General features: G+C 46.6%; 1 long non-coding RNA gene across 1 annotated transcript in view; it reads right to left on the bottom strand.

Annotated features, from left to right (window-relative positions):
- Positions 1-17504, bottom strand: part of LOC131478281 (uncharacterized) — a 221949-nt gene that overhangs the window by 130038 nt on the left and 74407 nt on the right. The window lies entirely within an intron of this gene.

Raw genomic sequence — 17504 nt, forward strand, 5'->3', positions numbered from 1 at the left:
CCATCAGCTGGTCACCCATAAGTGCACTAATTTAGCAAATTCAGTAGTGCATGAGCTGTGCGGGGGAAAAAAAAGGGACGAAGAAAGAAGAGGACGAGGAGGAAATGGAAGGAGACTAGGAGGAGGAAAGAGAAGGGGAAAAAGAAAAGAAAAAACGAAGAAATGTAGAGCACAGGAAGAGAGAGTGAGCCTGCAAAGGGATGAGAGTGAGAGGAGGAGGAAATGTTACTAGGGTGCAGGTGCTAGAGAGACGAGTCTCTTGAGAAGCTCCATGGAGCTACTAGCAGCGGGACAGTCCATGGTAGGACTGGCTAGCGCAGGTGCATCTATGGTGCAGCTTGGACCAATCTGCAGAAGTGACAGAATCTAGAGCTAAGAGTTTTTATCAGGGTTAATTAAGGGAAAACAAGCTCATGAAAGTTCATTTCCACAGGACCTATGTATGCCTAAGAAGAGGAAGCAGGACTAGGAGTGTGTGAACAGCGGAGAAAGGCCGCATGAGGACACAGCACAACGGCAGTGTCTGCCAGCCGGCAGCACAGTCCTCATCACACATCAGCCCCAGCGGTACCTGGGCATCAGATACCCGGCATCCAGAACCAGAGAGAAGTCTCTGTTGTTTAGGCTTCTGTGGTTTGTTAGGGCTGCCTGAGCTAAACGATACACAGGAAAGGAGCAGAGGGATTGACAGGCTGGGTAGGAAAGGATGAGTTAAAGGAAGCGCCCCTCCAAGGGTGAGGTCAGTGTGGGGGCCGATCCCGTGGGCTGCTACGGGGATTTTGCTTTTACCAAGGGTGTTGGGAGTCACAGCAGAGCTTCGAGCTGAAGAGTGATGCCTTCCCAATTATGCCTCAGCCACATGTCTTGGGTCGCTAAGCTGAGAACAGGCTGGAGGTGAAAAGCAGAGAAGCTGGACATCTCACGGGAGGCTGATGAAATATTTTGTGGGAAGAGGATGGGGGTCTGCAGTGGGGTGGAGAGGAGAGCAGTTGTCAGATTCCGAGGAGAGGCTGAAGGTCAAGGGAACAGAATTTCCTAATGGCTTACGTGTGGGGGTGTGAGAGAAAGAGAGCAGTCACGGATGACTCCCAAGTTTACGAGAAGGACAACTGGAAAGGGGCCCAGGGGACATTAGGCAATGCCTGGAGACGTTTTGGTTGTCACGAATTCAGAGGTGTTAGTGGCATCTCGTGAGCAGAGGCCAGAGATGACAAAAAAAAAAAAAAAATCCCTCAGTGTACAGGACCGGGGTCACAGCGAAGCAGACCCACCCACATGTCAAGAGTGTGGGGTTCAGAAACCCTCCCACAGAGGGCCGAGAGTAAGACGTGTGTCAGTCCTTAGTCAGGACTCCCTCGTGGGCGTGTTCGCGTACTCACTGGCTGCCTGTGCGACCTCCGGGACCTCAATAATAGCGGAGAACACCTGGAGCCATGCCTAGCGGAGTAAACACTCCAGAACCTCGAGCGGGATGACTGAGCACAGGGGTGTGACTTCCTCCTTCCAGCACTAAGAAGGAGGCATGCCCGCTGGTGCTCAGTGACCGGCGGTACCAAGTTGTTCACCGCATTTCAGCCTGACCCTGCGTGGGCTTTCTCTAAACTTCCCCTCAAGCTGGAAGTCCAAGGGGAATGTTCAAAGTCATGTTTCTCGGCCTGTTTTCCTGAAGCATGGGTCAAGAGGGCAAAACAAAACTCAGATTGAAACGCTACAGCAGCAAAGAGGGAGGATGAGGACCAACCTATAATGAGCCCCAAGAGTTGTTCTCCCGAGAGTCTCCCTTGAGCTCTGCCTCAAGTCTGGAATTTTTCTTTCAGTGTAATTTCATTTTTCGACTGTTTTACAGCTTATAATTCATACAGGTTTACATGTCAAATTTTGTCAACGTGTTTGTTAATAGACGAAAATTTTATTAGGTCCAACTAAGAAAGAGATCACACATTCTTTCAGTCGATTTGAAATTTCCATGCAATTTGAAGCTTGGAACTCCTCCGTTGTGTCTTTCCAGAGGCCTGAGGGAGACCCTTGGCCTCCAGTCCCTCTCATTTGGCCAACTTCTAGAGCTGCTGCAAGTAGTTTCACAGGCATCCCGTCTCTCCACTTTGTAAATCACCAGGAGGCTCTTAGAAAAGAAGTCTTCAGAAAAATTAATACAAAATGTGTATATGAAAAAGTATGTCTAGATTTAAAAAAATTATTTTGCCCCCAAAACAAATGTGTAGGGTCTATGTGTTTGGCATAGTGTTTGAGATACTGTTTGCAATGCTTAAAACTCTTACCAGAGTACCTGGCTTTGAATCCTAGCCCCACATTCAATTTCAGCTTCCTGTTAATGCACACACCTAAAGGGAAGAAGATGACAGCAAGAAGCTGGGTCCCTACCACCACAAAGGACACCCGGTCTCCTTGTGTCACCCTAACCCAGCCCTGACTGTTGTGAGCATTTTGATAGAGAGACAGCTGAAGGAAGATCTCTCTTTGTCTCTCTCTCTTTTCCAAATTGTAGCTTCTTTTTCCAACTGCCACACCACAATTACATACGAGTAATTTTAAAATGTGTACGAAATGGAATTAAAGTGTTTATTTGGTGTGCAAAGTCTTAGTAATCTGATGGCAAGGCGGGCGTATGTGGTTCTAGAATCACTGAGCATCTCTGATGAGCTCACAGAGGCACGGACTCCATTTTTGATAACCTTTTTGATGTACTGTTATATATATCCACTCCCCATACACACACACGTGTGTGTACACAGAGAAGTCTGGGATTGTATAGTTCGGAGACATAGCCAGGCCACCTAGGTTTTGCCATAATCCCCTTGAAGATTTTTGGAAGGAAGAACAACTACAACAACAACAAAAACAGGATTCAGGTTGTAGCAGAAGCCACTGTGTACAATGCCAACATCCCATATGGGCACTGGTTCCAGTCCCAGCTGCTCCAGTTCCAATCTAGCTCCCTGAGAAAAGCTGAAGATGATCCAAGTCCTTGGGCCCTTGCACCCCTGTGGGAGATCCAAACGAAGCCCCTGGTTCCTGGCTTCAGCCTGGCCCAACTCCAACCCTTGCAGTCATTTAGTAAGTAAACCAGCAGATGGGGAATCTCTCTCTCTCCGTAATGCTACCTTAAGTAAGCCTTAAAAATATTTTGAGAGACAAAGAGAGGCAGATAGACACACACACACACACACACACACACACACACACACACACACACACAGAGAGAGCTTACATCTGCTGATTCACTCCCCCAAATGCATGCAAAAGGACCAAAGCTGTGAGACAGGAAGGAACCCAGTCCAAGTCTGCTCTGTGGGTCACAAGAGCCCCAATGCTTGAGTCATCACTCTTGCCTCCCAGGGTGTGCATCAGAAGGAAGCTGCAGGCCAAAGCCAGAGCTGGAACTCACAGCCTATCACTCTGATGGTGACAGATCACCCAGGATGTCACCTGTGGGTGATTTTCACACAGCTCCTGTGTGCCAGGCACTGGAAGAAGAAGCCCAGAATGGAACAATAAAGAAAAACCAAACAAACAGAACATGCACAGAAACACAAAATCTCCATTCTGATGAACTCCATGGGGCTCATGTGAGTTCTGTATTGTAAGGGCACATGATTGGGGCTCCATCGGGACTTCCCCAGGAAGCGACAAGGCTGAAGTCTGGAAGAAGGCGAGACATCAGTTTGGCTGTCGTGGGCTGGGTTGGAGCCTGCCTGGATGCCTCATGAGAAACGCTGGCTCAGTTCTCTGGAATTCTGTTAAGTGGTTATTAAGTCCAGTCATTATTCAACATTAAATTACACAAACAGAAAATTCCAAATGGTATGTTAAAAAACAAAGTGATACATGTTCAAAAATCATCACTTCCTAATTATCTTACCGCATTTCACTATTTCTTTTCACACAAGATTATTTATAACTACCATAACTCACAGCACATAGCTATGGTGCTTCTCTTCCCAACTTTGCGCTCATCGATACGATGTTAGTAGCTTGAAATCTGACTGCAGTGGGAGGATTCACATCACAGAAGGCAAGAAGCACAGCAGATCAGGGTTTTGTTTTTAATGTCACATCAGAACGCCAACTGTTAAACATTTACCAACACCCCAGGTATCCTGCACAGAAGGGGCACTTGTGCAAGGGCCCCCTTGGTCCAGAACATATGGAAAATTTGTGACATTTGAATAAAGTCCTACAGAATCATAGAATCTCTACTCTCCATGATTTCATGGACTAGATAGAATGAGTGGGGCTGTGAGACAGCAGCTGGAAGGTATGGGTAAGGAACCCATGGGGCCCACACCACCTGAAATTTTGTTAGAAATGCGACGTCTGAAGTCCAACCCCAGGCCTCCTGGTAGCATTTACATGTTAACAAGTTCTTCAGATATTTATCCCACGAGAACGAAACCTGAGACATTCTTTTAGGGAATTCCGATGAAACATTTAGACTTCCCAAACCTTTGATTCCAGGACTCCTCCCCGAAAATGTGATAACGATGTAAAACCAGAACCTACACAGGCGAACAAACTTTCTGATTCTGGACTGGTCCCCCTTTGGGGCCTCAGAAGGCAACCAGAGCTTGTTTAGAAATCTCCACAGTGGTTACAAGATTACCCAACACCCAGAAACGAAGCCTAAACATCCATCCCTTGATAAACACACTCAGTCCCTTCAAAGTTCAAACGCTGTGTTGGGTCCTGACCTCTGAAATATTTATACACAGTGATGCACCTTCCAGATAACATCGCCTGGAATGTACTCAGCAGCTCGGCTGCCACTGGAAGGCAGTTAATAAACGCTCTCACTGTCTATAATTCAGCAAGAAAGCTATCGTCGATCCCCCAGACACGGCTAAGAATAGACAAGTTCTTTCTCATTGCTGAGAGCTCCAAGATCAAAAATATGTTTCCCACTCCTCTCCTTCCTCTGCGAGAGTACATTCTAGAAGCTCTCAGAGTTGGCGCCATTCTGGCCCATACCCAAGAAATACCCTTGTTCATTGGCATAGATTCAGTGCTTGGCTGATTCCTTCCTTGTACCACTCCTTGCCAGACTAGTTCAATCTTGGGTCAACCCTGTTTGGGTTTCTTGATTAACTCCAAAGTGTCCAGAGAAAGGAAGAGGATAAAGCTTGATTACAACTAACAGGGACCTGGGGTCAGGACAGCCTGGGCTTGTCTCTTTCTTCCAGGTAGACCCTCTCGAAAAATCACCTGCAGCCCTCTCCTGGGAGTTCTCTCCTCTCTGATGTCCAGAACTGGGTTTTCCCATCTGGGCTGCTCCTGAAAAGCAGGAACCCGTGGCTCTACTAGACCGGAGTCAAATCCCTACCTGGCCTCTCAAGAGTGGTGGGACCAGCCACTGGAGACGGGGCCTTCCTGAGCCACCCCATCTCTGTTTGTGATGTGGGGACAGGGCAGTCCACTAATGGCTGACCATACGTGCCAAGAACTCTGCACATCCCAGAATAAACGTCCTGCCAAAGCCACATTTGTGTTTGTGCTGTCTGCCCCTGCACCTCTGGTGCCTGGATCCATGCCTAACTAATGATGTTTCGGTATATCCCTCCAAAAGTGCATGTGCTAGAACCGGAAGCCTCGGGGCATTACTGAAAGGGGGTGGAAGTTGATGTCTGGGTCATGGGGGCAGAGTCCTCAAGAACAGATTCATGCTTTTTTCATGGAGACAGATTTGCTATTACAGGGCATCAGCCTCACTCCTCTCTTTCATGCAAGCAGTCCATGAACTATAGTTATACAAGATACCCCAGAAGCTGAGCAGATCTTAACACCAGACTCTTGGCCTTTCAAGCTTCCAGAACCACAGGGAAGAACAAATCTGTGCTCTTTAGAAACCACTGACTCCAGGTATGCTGTTATAGGAGCTACCGAAAGTAGACCCAGATACTGGCCCACTGAAAAGCTCAGTGTTTCATGGATGACTAACCCTCATAGCAGCCCTGTAGAGCACATCCTTTAACCCTCCCCGTCTTGTAGAAGTTGAAACTGAGGTTCAGAATGGCTAAATCCCATGTCCAGGATCACATAGTCTGTGGAAGACAGAGTCAAGGTTAGGACACAGACCCGTCTGGCTCCGAGACTAGGGTAGCCATCCCAGGAGTTGCAGACATCAATCTGCACGGCATACCCTGAGACCTCTCATACTGTCTCCCCATCCCTCCCTTCTTCCCAGCCTCACCTTTCCCCAGACCCTACTTCCAATTGGAAAGCAACATCATGAATTAAAAAGCTCTGGGTGAGGCCTCTTCGGTGTCCATGGACTGATAGAAAGCAGACCCTCAGATTGACATGAGGGTGAAAAGAGGCATATTCATCTCCACTGACACGGGTATTTCTGCTTGAGACCTCAGCCTCCTTTATTTAACATCTGCTTTTCCATCACAGGTGACTTACGGTCATACGTCATCATGTTATATTGTTTTTAAATTGTGGGCTGTGTGCACTAGCTGCTTGCTAAAATGCAGATTCCTGGGATGACCCCAACCTGACCTGCTGAAACCAAACTTCTAAAGAATAGAACCCTAGAGGGAGAGAGAAAGAAAATCTCCATTCACTGGCTCATTCCCCAAATGCCACAATGGCTTAGACTGGGCTGGGATGAAGCCAGGAGCTGAGAAACCCATCCAGGTCTCCCTCACAGGTGGTTGGATCCCAATGACTTGAGTCATCTCTCAGGGTTTGCCATGAGCAGAAAGCTGGAGTCAGGAGCTGGAGAAGGAACTGAACTTGGACATTCCGATAGGGCATGCGGGCATTCTAACTGACATCTTAGCCACTAGCCCAAACATCCAGCCCTACAATATGTGTTTTTAGTGATCTCTCTGTGTGGTTCTCAGGCACACAGAAGTCTGGGAATTGCTTCACAAGTGGGCAAAGGGAAGACAAGGTCTGCCCCAGCCTGAGCACACATTAGGTTGATCTGGGGAAACAGGCTCTGGGCTAGATGAGGTTACGTGCCAATGATCAGCATGGTCACTGGGATTTTCCTCTCATTTTCCCCTACCGTCAGCATCGAAATTCTCCCTGGCTCCGTCATTGCTGCACTTTTGCCTGTCCCACATCATGTTCAACTCTGTCCCAGTTTTCCCTGAGTATAAATTTGTCTCAGAGAATACAGGACTGCCTCCAGCTTTCCATGAGGAAATAAAATTTCCACTGAGTAGAAGAAATAGGAAGGGGGAAGGCAACATATTAGTCACCAAGATAAATAAACAAATAATGTGTAAAGGAAAGGAAGGGAGGGAGGAGGCAAGAAAAGAGCAAGTCATTCATGGCCCTGAGCATGTCAGGAGGCCCCCGGAGAAGGAAACACACACACACACACGTGTGCACACACATGTGTGCACATGTTCCTGATGCCATTCTGCTGCCTTTCCAAATCCACTTCATCCTAGTTTTCCTTTGTGACTCTGGGCATATGTTCCTGAACCTTCCTGTGCCTCTGGAGTTATAAAATCAGGATAATAACCCTCTTTTATCTGTCCCAAGAGACCATGAGGTCATTAAGGGGCGGTTACTTTCATGGGTTGTTATGATCATTACCAGTTTCCGGGGCCCCCTGATGTACCCACTCCAAAGTGTTCCCAGTCACCCTCATGCATATGCATGAGCTCCTTCTACATAGTGGAGCCAGCTGTCATGGCCTGAGCTCTGGCAAAATGACAGCGTGAACAGCAAAACCTGTTAAGACATCGAAACAGATCCCCGGGACCTGTCGGTGGACTTGGCTCAGTTTTGCGTGTAAGTCAACACATTTCTGAAGAGGCCACCAAGGCAAGTGGGCAGTGCGAGGTCTGGATTTTTGCTTGTGATGGCGCTAAGCACAACTTCCTTTGGGAAGATCCACGGCGGCCTTGAGCAGTAAAAGGACCAAGGGACCAACGACCTGGTCACTGACTCAGAATTCAAGACTGGAAGGTCCCACTGAGTTCTCTACAACTTCCAGCCGAGGTTGCCCGCTTCGTCAGGATTGAGATGATGTCTCTTGCTTTAAATGCTGTATCCCCAGAGCTCTGCCTGGGGACCTGACCTATAGGAGGTACTCCATCTTCAACAGCTGACTGATCAAACCACAGAGTGAATGGGTGCTCTGCAGCGTACCAGATATGCCACAAGTGCTTCACCCACTGGCTCCCTCCCCAAATGCTCCCAGCAGCCAGGGCTTGGCCAGGTCAAAGCCAGGAGCCAGGAACTTCATTCAGGTCTCCTGCATGGGTGATAAGGGCCCAAGCACTTGGGTGATCTTGTGTTGCCTTCTAGATGTGTTAGCAGGAAAGCAAACTAGAAATGGGGGATCTGGGACCAGAACCAAGCCCTCTGACAATGACTCAACCAGCTACTCCACAATGCCTGCTCCTCCTGGTGCGTTCTTAACCCCTCTGTCTCAGTCTCCTCACGTGCAACATGGAGACAAAAGTTGTACTTCCTCTATAGGTTGTTTGTATATTTTATACACTTTAACAGAAAAACAGGGTTTGGAGAAGCACAAGACATTTAGGAAGTACTATATAAGGGTTACCCATGATTGATTTAAATAAAAAGCAAAAACCTGGTTAAATGTGTGAAGGTGATTAAATAAGATGAAGTACATCCAGTGTGAAACATGGAACTCTGGTTTCTGAACAAACACAGTCACTATCTGCCCTGGTCAGGTCATTTCTCATTTTCCAATGAGAACAATCTGAGGACTCCTAGGCATAGTGCTGAAATGGCACGAGGATGTGGCTCCCCACATGTGTCCCCTCACCCCCATCCTGCACCCGACACACCCCATCAGAACTCTCTTGCGCTCTCCCTCCCATCACAGGAAGAATACGATGGCTTTGTGCACACACACCCCATGCCAGCCAAACAGCCTGGCCCCTGCTCTCTGGTTTTCAGATGGTTCTCCTGGTAATGGAAGAACTCTCCTTGGCTCCTGATTTCCTCACCAGAAACCACCTGATTTCTGGTCCCCTCTGCTGCCTCCCACAGTCCTTTTTCCCTTCCCCGAGTCCCAAGTTCTCTGTCAATGTCTGTTAGATTTTCATTGAAGAAAAAAAAATTACTTCCTAAAATGTTCAAAAGTCTTTCCTCAGTTTGTTATTAAAGCAATTATCTAGCATAACACACAGAATTCGCAAAAGGTATTCTAATGGGAAACAAATGCTACAGACAAGTGACCGACCGGACTCAGGACCTTTATTGAAAAATGAGGGGAAAGTGATTAGTGGGGGGAAGGCAGGGGAGGAAAGATTTTCCACCTGGCCTTGGACAGTACATCAAAAGACCCTCAGAAGGATGCTATTTATAATCATTATTGCTCTGTCTGTGGAGCCCTGTGGGTCTGCCTCTGCTGTCCACTCCCCCCGCCACCACTCCTGCCTGCAGCGTGGTTCATGTGGCTGCCACCTTTTAGTGTGGGGCCACAAGGGGCTGTGTCTTGGGGGGAAAGCTTGCATGGGGGAAAACCAGCAAGACTGGTTTGTGTGCATCCTCATGCAGTCCCTAGTAGCCTTACAGCCTCATTCTGTCTTCCCGGTAGGTAACTGTCAACAAGCAAACTCCATGTCTAAAACACACATGCTGAGTTGCAATGGAAACCATGGATTTCTGGGGGCTGTGGCCTTGGGTAAAATGAATCCCACAGGAACAAAGGCCATGCGGCTTCCCTGCATTCCACAAACACTGCCCAGAAGCCTATGCTGCGCATCATTGCTAAGCAGTACCATAAGGAGATAGCAGTGAGTACAAAAGGAGTTTCACCCAGTGTTCTCACAAGTGTGGAAGATGGGTGCGATCTTGTGGCAACTCCCATTGATGGATCAGGGCTGCCCAGAGCTATGACTTTGCAGGGGCCAGGTGAAGCTGCCACCTGTAATTCAGGCACACCATACTGGAGTATAATTCAAGTGACTCTTCTTTGAATTAATATTCCTAATATTCCTAGTATTGTGCCTGGGAAAGCAGTGGATGATGACCAAATCCTTGGGTCCCTGCCAGGCAGAGTTCCTGGCGCCTCGCTTCAGCCTGTCCCAGCTCTGGCTGTTGGGGGCATTTGGGACAGTGAATCAGCAGTGAGAAGATATTTTCTCTCTTTCTGTCTCCTTTTATTTTTTTCTCTCTCCCTCCATTGCTTTATTTTCAAAAATAAATGCATCTTTTTTTTAAAAAAGTTTCTGAGCTCAGAAGAGAACAACTTTATCATTGACTCTCAATGCCTGCCATCAGCACAGTAGGCAAAAATGATAGCCCCTGAAGAGTTAGCAAATTCTAGTCTACCACTGCTTTTCATAAAATCGAATGTGCTTGTTAATTACCTAAGGTGCTGCAATATTACAGATTATGTCACAACAACTTTGAGGTGTGGCCTGAGATTTTGTACTTCTAGGAAGCTTCCAGGTAGGGCCAATGCTATTGTTACACATTTTGAGTAGCAAGTGTTCCATGGAGCCCAGCAGCATTTCCAGATCCATCTCTCCATGGCCAAATCAATGTACCTGAATCACATAGTGGGGGACAGGGATTTCAAGCATACATTTTGAAAGAGCAACTCCAGATCCTGCCTCTGAATTTACCAAAATGGAAGGTCAGGGTCCATTCCACTCAGACCTTGAACAAGTGGCTTTTATGGATTATCTAAGAGCAAGCGAAGGCTCCCAGAGGAAGGCAACCACCTTGACTCCAAGCTCTATCTAGAAGCTCAGCTGTTTTCCAAATCAACCCCAGGACTTCCTCCCCTGTGTTTTGAGGGGCTTCCTGAGCACTCTGTCCAAGGCTCCAGAAAATGACATTTCTGAGGGAGACCTGGGCAACAGCACCCCGTCCTTCACTGAGAAGACCACATCAAAGCCCTCCTTTCTTGTGGTATTTTGGTACCTCTAGCCGTTTCCAGTCACCATCAGAGCAGAAACGCATGAAAGGAAAACATCACTCCCTGACTCCCCCACTCGCACTCAGACAAGCTGGATGAAAGCCTGGTGCCTGGCCCAAGGTTGTTGAATGCAGCTCTAATGAGACCCTCAGAGTCAGCTAACTCTGGGTTTATCTCTCCTTTAGAGTCCTATGAGTCTAGAAGGAGTAGACACCTACCAAATAGCTGCTGTGACATTTTAAAGTACTCAAAGGAAATCCACTAGCCAGGTAGTAGGAAGAGTTGAGACAGTGCCCAGGGGATATGTTCTCCGAGACGAGAGACGTGCCTGTTCTGAGTAAGACCGTGTAGATAAAAGGATTTGAAAATCAAACTTTTGGCTCTGAGATGCTGGTTGTCTCCCTTATTGGTACATCTCTCACTGTCTCCTGTCCATGTGCTATAGTTTAGCTGTATTGTCCATCTTTCTGCTCCCCTAAGCTCATTCCTATGCCAGAACCTTTGTGTTTGCTCTTCCTTCCACTTAGAGAGATCCACCACAAATCTCCATATGGCTTCTCCCTTATCACGTGTGTTGCATGCCATCTACCATCTTATCATACAAGTCCTAACTGATCATACGTGTTAAAGGAGACTTCACAGCCTCAGGCCTTTTTTTTTTTTATAGCACATTGGCTGAATTGCCCTGCTTCGTAGTACACATCTCTATCTGAATTCATAGTTTCAGGTTTATTTGTTTGCATGTTAATTGCCCGGGCTTCTGCTTTAACACAGAAGCTCCAGGAAGGTAGAAAACTGTCTTTGGTTCACTCAGTATACCTTATGCCTTGAAGAATGTCTGACACACAGAGGGAGCTTCATATCTATTTATTATTTATACTGAATGAATGGATTCTTTGATTACACGGTTCATAGATGGTCACTATTCAAACAGAGCCAATCAGAACATTTTTAGGGCTTTTTCTTCTAGTGGAAAGGGCAGTCAGTTCCTACCGACTAACAGGTAAGTGTGTTTGGCTGTTGGAAGGCTTTTGTCCTGTTGGGTGCAAACAGGCGTCCAAGAAGCAGCTTCAGCCCCAATCCTGACAGGTGGGTTGTGCCTGAAACCAGGAAAATCTACCTTTGGTCCTTTCCAGTTGCAGGGACAATCATCAGCCAGTTCCTTCTTCCACCTGTCAACCATCTAGAAGCTGGGTCTCTATCATGAACAATCAATACAGTTCCAGCATTACATGTGTGATTGTGACTAGATATATGTAAAGGAAGTCTTGCATGTACCACTTCCTCACTAGGGTACCCTGTGATGAGTCCAACACTGGGCTCCCTAAAACACACTCACTGAGAATCTATAAATGTGGTCTTTGGAAACAGGATATTTGCAGATAAAGTGAACTGTAGTTAGACCATCCTGACAAGCATTTTTCATAAGAAATAGGCAAAGGCAAAATCTCAGAGGCATCTGCAGACACGGATGTTGGAATGTGGCAGCCACAAACCTAAACACACTCGGGGCCCCCCAAAAGCTGGAACAGCCAAGGAACAAATTCTCCCCTAGAGTCTTTGGAAGACACACAACCCTCTAATGCTGATTTCAGAGTTCAAGTTTAAGAACTGCCAGTTGTGTTAAACCAAGTTCATAGTAAATTGTTACAAAAACCACAGGAAACTTAAACAGACCCTGAAACCCATCTTGGTTTGTTTCTGTTTTTAGTGAAATATGAATTCCTATCTTATTTCCACCAAAGAAGGGATCAAATGAAACCTAACCTGGACCCAAATTCACTCTGTTGCCCACTAGCTGTGTCATTGTGTGACCTCAGCTAGCTCTCACTTGCTCTGGGTTGTAATTTTTTAATTTGTGAAAGTGATGCACCCATAACCCTCTCCCCACTCAAACAGTTGCAAGGATTAAACACATCGGCACTTGTAAAATTCTTTGGACAGTGCTTGGCACACAGTAGGCACTCAGTGAATAAACAGATTGCTTTAGAAGAAAGCACACTTGCACTGGCTTACAGCGGCCCTTAGACGGATTGCCACCAAAGAAAACCTTGAGCAATTGTTTCAGGAGACCTCGCAAAGCACCAGTGAACAGTGTTTTGACATTTTTAGATGGATGATCTTCGAGTGATTGTTGTGGGGGTGTCTGTGTAAGAGCTGTTTGGAAAGATGGGTCAACACTGAGGTAGCTGTATTCCAGTAGATGATCCCTGACACAGAATGAAGGAAGGAGAGCGAAGGAGCTTGATTTTTTTTAAAAAAAGTTTTATTTATTTATTTATTTAAGTGGTTTGTGTGTGTGTGAGAGAGAGAGAGAGAGAGAGAGAGAATTTCCCGTGAGCCAGGAATGAAACCCAGATCTGTCACCACTGCCTCCAAGGGCCTGCATTAACAGGAAGCTACAGCCAGGTTCTGAGTCCAGGGACTCCCATGTGGCATGTGAGCACCTTAACTGCTAAACCAAATGCCCATCCCTGATCCTGCAAGTTCAATCACCAAAGCTACTACTTGTGGGAACCACTCCTGTAGATTGTGAGTTCTGGGATGACTACTTAGAAATCAACCAGCCACGTGAAAGACACAAACCAACCTGCTGAGCATTCCCAGAGACACCCTGCCTGTCTCCTCTCTCATTCCCATCAGCTATGGCCAAGGGCACTGGAAGGATTAGCCAGAGACAGCCTCTCCCTGCGGAGGGTCCCACTGGGGCCATTTTCAGGGAGCCAGTGAGAGTTTCCTCACTCTCACAAACCCTGTGATGTGGTGTTCCCTGTTGGGTGAGGCAGAGGGAACATGTGCGAGGAACAAACACCATAAAGAGCAGTAGGACTCATAAATCTTGGGTGTGTTTTCTTTTTCCTTAATTCCAATTGTGATCAGCACTCAGGATCCGGATCCCAGCCAGATCCCCTGGGACTGCTCCCTTCCCCGCCATCTGCTGTCTGAAGGCCACTTGCTAGTCAGAGGAGCCCCCTGTTTGCAATAACTTCTTGTTTCTAATTTACTATCTTATTTTTAAAAGTGGATGAGGCAGAAACTTAATAAGAGAACTTAGATAAGAGGGTAGCTAACATTCTCCCTATAATCCCAGGAAATACAAGACTTGGGTGATGATGAGCCAGGAGGAGACCCCAACCCAGAGGCAAACTGTTTCACATGGAGGGTGCTTCCTGACTTCAAATTCTGACTCTGCATTGTAGAAGAGCTTTCTCAATGCTAAATTAGGGAGCAGGAAGGACATCTCTTGTACCCATCCCTTTACCTAAAAAAGGCATACCAAAGAAATGAGGGGAATTGAATGTAATGGGTTAAGCCACCATCTGCAAAGTAACATCACATATGTGCACTGGCTCAGTTCCAACTATCCTACTTCTTATCTAGCTCTCAGCTAATGCACCCGGGACAAGGAGTAAAGATGGCCCTTTTCCCATGTTGGAGATCTGGAGGAAGGTCCCAGTTTCAGCCTGGCCCAGTCCCAGCTATTGTGGCCATTTGGGGAGCAAACCAACAGATGGAAGATCTCTTTCTCTCTCTTTTTCTCTGTCTTCCAAATCAACAAATCTTTTTTCTTTTAACAAACACTGAGAATTCCCTCTGTTTCAAGGACAACAGAGAGTTTCCGTACTCTTAGCCTGTGTCATTCATTTGCAAGCCAGATCTTTGGAAGGTTTTAAGTTTATTAAACCTGTTTGACAATGCTCTAGGCAGGGGAGCCTACAGGGACAAAAAGGGCTGGGTTCCAACCCCAACCCCAGGACTAGATTCACTTTGTGGACTCTGGTGTGTGGTTTCATCATCTCTGAGGTATCCATACCCCAGTCTTGTGGTCCATAAAATGGATGTATTTGATACTGCCTCTGACTTTGGATAATTGTGGGTGGTGAAAAGGGCCAGGCTAGGAGTGACTTCCTAGTGTGCGAATTCCAACAGCTCTTTTTTCAGATGTTTTCCAAATTTCTATGGGGCTGATTCTCAGCTGTAGGGTTAACTTTCTGATAACCGAAGTGCACTAAGGCACAGCTGAGGCAGTGCATTTTCTGTGAGTAGCATAGAACGTACGACAACTAACAGCTGCAGCCAAGTCAGGCGCATGCATTCCTGTAAACAGGTAGAAGTTGTACTTGCCAATGCTTCCTGCAAGGAGCAGTAGTTATCACCAAGTAGCCAATGAGTTAAAGAAAAAGGAATGTCCATTATCAAGTAAGACAATTTCATAGGCAATAATGGATGAGCCAGGGCACAAGCATGAGGTGACAGTTAGGGGACATCCACGGAGAACCCTGCATTCCAGAATCTCGACCTCTGTTCTCCAAGCCAGGATGCCATCCTGACAGGCTGCAAGGACACAAGACCATGCTGCTCTCATGGTGCCAGACTGCGATTCATGTTGGGAGGGTCAGTTAGCACCATGTACTCATTCTCTCATAACAGGCTGTCCTCAAGCTTTCTCCGGGTATGATTTAATGCTTCAAGCCTCTGAAATGAGAGCCAAAAATAGATGGAAGGGAACTCAGACACAGAACTAGACACCAGTGATGTGTCTGGAGAACGGGAGCATGTGTTCTTCTCATCTTAAGAGTTCCCGTGGTTTCTACAGGGACCTGGTGTCAACAAGTGGTAGGAAAAAAAATGAAAGCTGCCCCAAGTCTCTGCATTGGAAGGTGCCTGAGTGAGTGCTACTACAAATGGTTCATTTTGCTGTTCAGCATCCTTTTTGAATCAACAGGGAGCCAGCAGTGCATAGAGCAAGCAAAAATGCCCCTGGCTCTTCGTTACTGGCGTTCCAGCGGGGTGGAGGAATTGGGCAAAATAGCCTACGCTATAGCTCCACTGCTTTTTTTCTAGTTGAAGGCTCTAGGTGGAAGTTTTGCTGTTGATTGTGTAAATTATGCATTGCACAACCACAGGGGTGTAAATCTCATTGTTGACTCTGTCAACAGCGCTCCTTGGTATCATTCAGCACCTAACCTGTTTGACCATAAGGTACAGCCCAGAGGCAGGAGGGAGATAGTTAAGGGTTATTCCTAAACAAACACCAAATGTGCCAAGTCGAAACAAAAGATCATGGGCACAACCAAAGATGTGACCTGTGGGCCCCGCTCTTCTGTTTTGGTTGGTCTGGATTTATAACGAATGCAGGAAGAACACTGACTGGGAAATGTTAGGTTTTCAACATGCATCACAGCACTTAGGGTAATACATCCGTTAGGGACATGTCACACTACCTAAAGAAGGAATCCCAACATTTCAGTGGCTCCAAATCACACGAATGAATTTCCTTACAAGAGCCTAATCAAGTAACCCAGGCAGATTTGATCAATTCAGTCTCAATTCAATAATGTGGCTTTACTGGGGCCTCATCACCCCTGATTCCGTCCATCAGACAGAGAAAGAGTAAAGAGACAGAGGCAGATGTTAACAAGAGTGTTGGTCGGCCTGCACCCCACTGGCTAGGACTCAGTCACACGCCCAGTTTCTACTGGAAGGGACGTTGGGAATAGTTGTCTGGCCGTGCCCCAGGAAGAAAAGGAGTCAGATAACTATACCTGCCCTAGCCAACTTTGTTGGTGTTGTTTTACACACCAGAAATTGAGGTTCAGAGATGTCAAGTGTTTTAAGAAGGTTCATACAGATAACAGAAAGTGCACATCATCAAGCTACCCAGAAGACTTTCTTATTAAAACAGAAATCGGGAAAAGCGTTTCTGCTCTTAACTGTACAATGAACTATTTCCTTCCTTCCTTCATCTCCTTCACTCCTCCTTCTCCCAGGTTCAAGAATACCTCAAAGTGCCTCCAAGACTCAGAAGGCTTCTGAACTCATTCAGCTAGGTATCTTTTCTACCTCAGGTGATGCCCTCTGTCTATATCTTAGCTTAAGCTCCCAACAGGATGAAATTGTGGAAAAGGAATAATCTGAAATTGGATTTGCCCATGGGATCCCGAAATCAGAATCTGTTTCCATGTACTTTCTCGCTGCTCCAAGCAGTGCAGCTGTGCTGGGGATTCAACCACGAGGATAGATCTGACTTCTGGAGAAGACAGACTTTCGTGCGTTTGTCTGCTGATATGTCAGGTTCCCCATTGATGATGTGGGTTGATTTCCAGATTCCCACTCACTCTGGGCTCCTCCCGCCCAAAAACCAGGGATCATATTAACCATCAGCTCATGGACTTGAGGAGACAGAAATACATTAACGTCAAGGTCTCCAGGGCACCTCGGAAATAAACATGATTCCCCCCTCCTCACTCCCTACATCATACACTGAGGATGTCCAGTGTCCATTTTTCAGCTGTGCCAGCAGGTTTGATACAGGATACTATGGAAGAAAAGAGATCAGGGCGGCGTGCTGTTTAATGAGATGGGTTTAGGACCCGTCATTCAACAAATAACACATCAACAACTCCTGTATCTTGGGTATTCCCTATGAAAGCCCCATCAGCCTGTTTTAACAGTAAACTTAATTCAACTGTATAAATTCAAGAAGCTCCCATGGCTTAAAAAGGCCTGGGATAGAGCCTCCCATGATTCAGACATTTGGGTGATTTGCAAAGAAAAAAAAACAATTGGTTGTCACCTTGAAAATGAAGTTATCATGTAAGTCAATAGCATATCAGATGTGGGT

The sequence above is a fragment of the Ochotona princeps genome, chromosome 29 (genome assembly GCF_030435755.1).
Source record: "Ochotona princeps isolate mOchPri1 chromosome 29, mOchPri1.hap1, whole genome shotgun sequence".
Lineage (NCBI taxonomy): Eukaryota > Metazoa > Chordata > Mammalia > Lagomorpha > Ochotonidae > Ochotona > Ochotona princeps.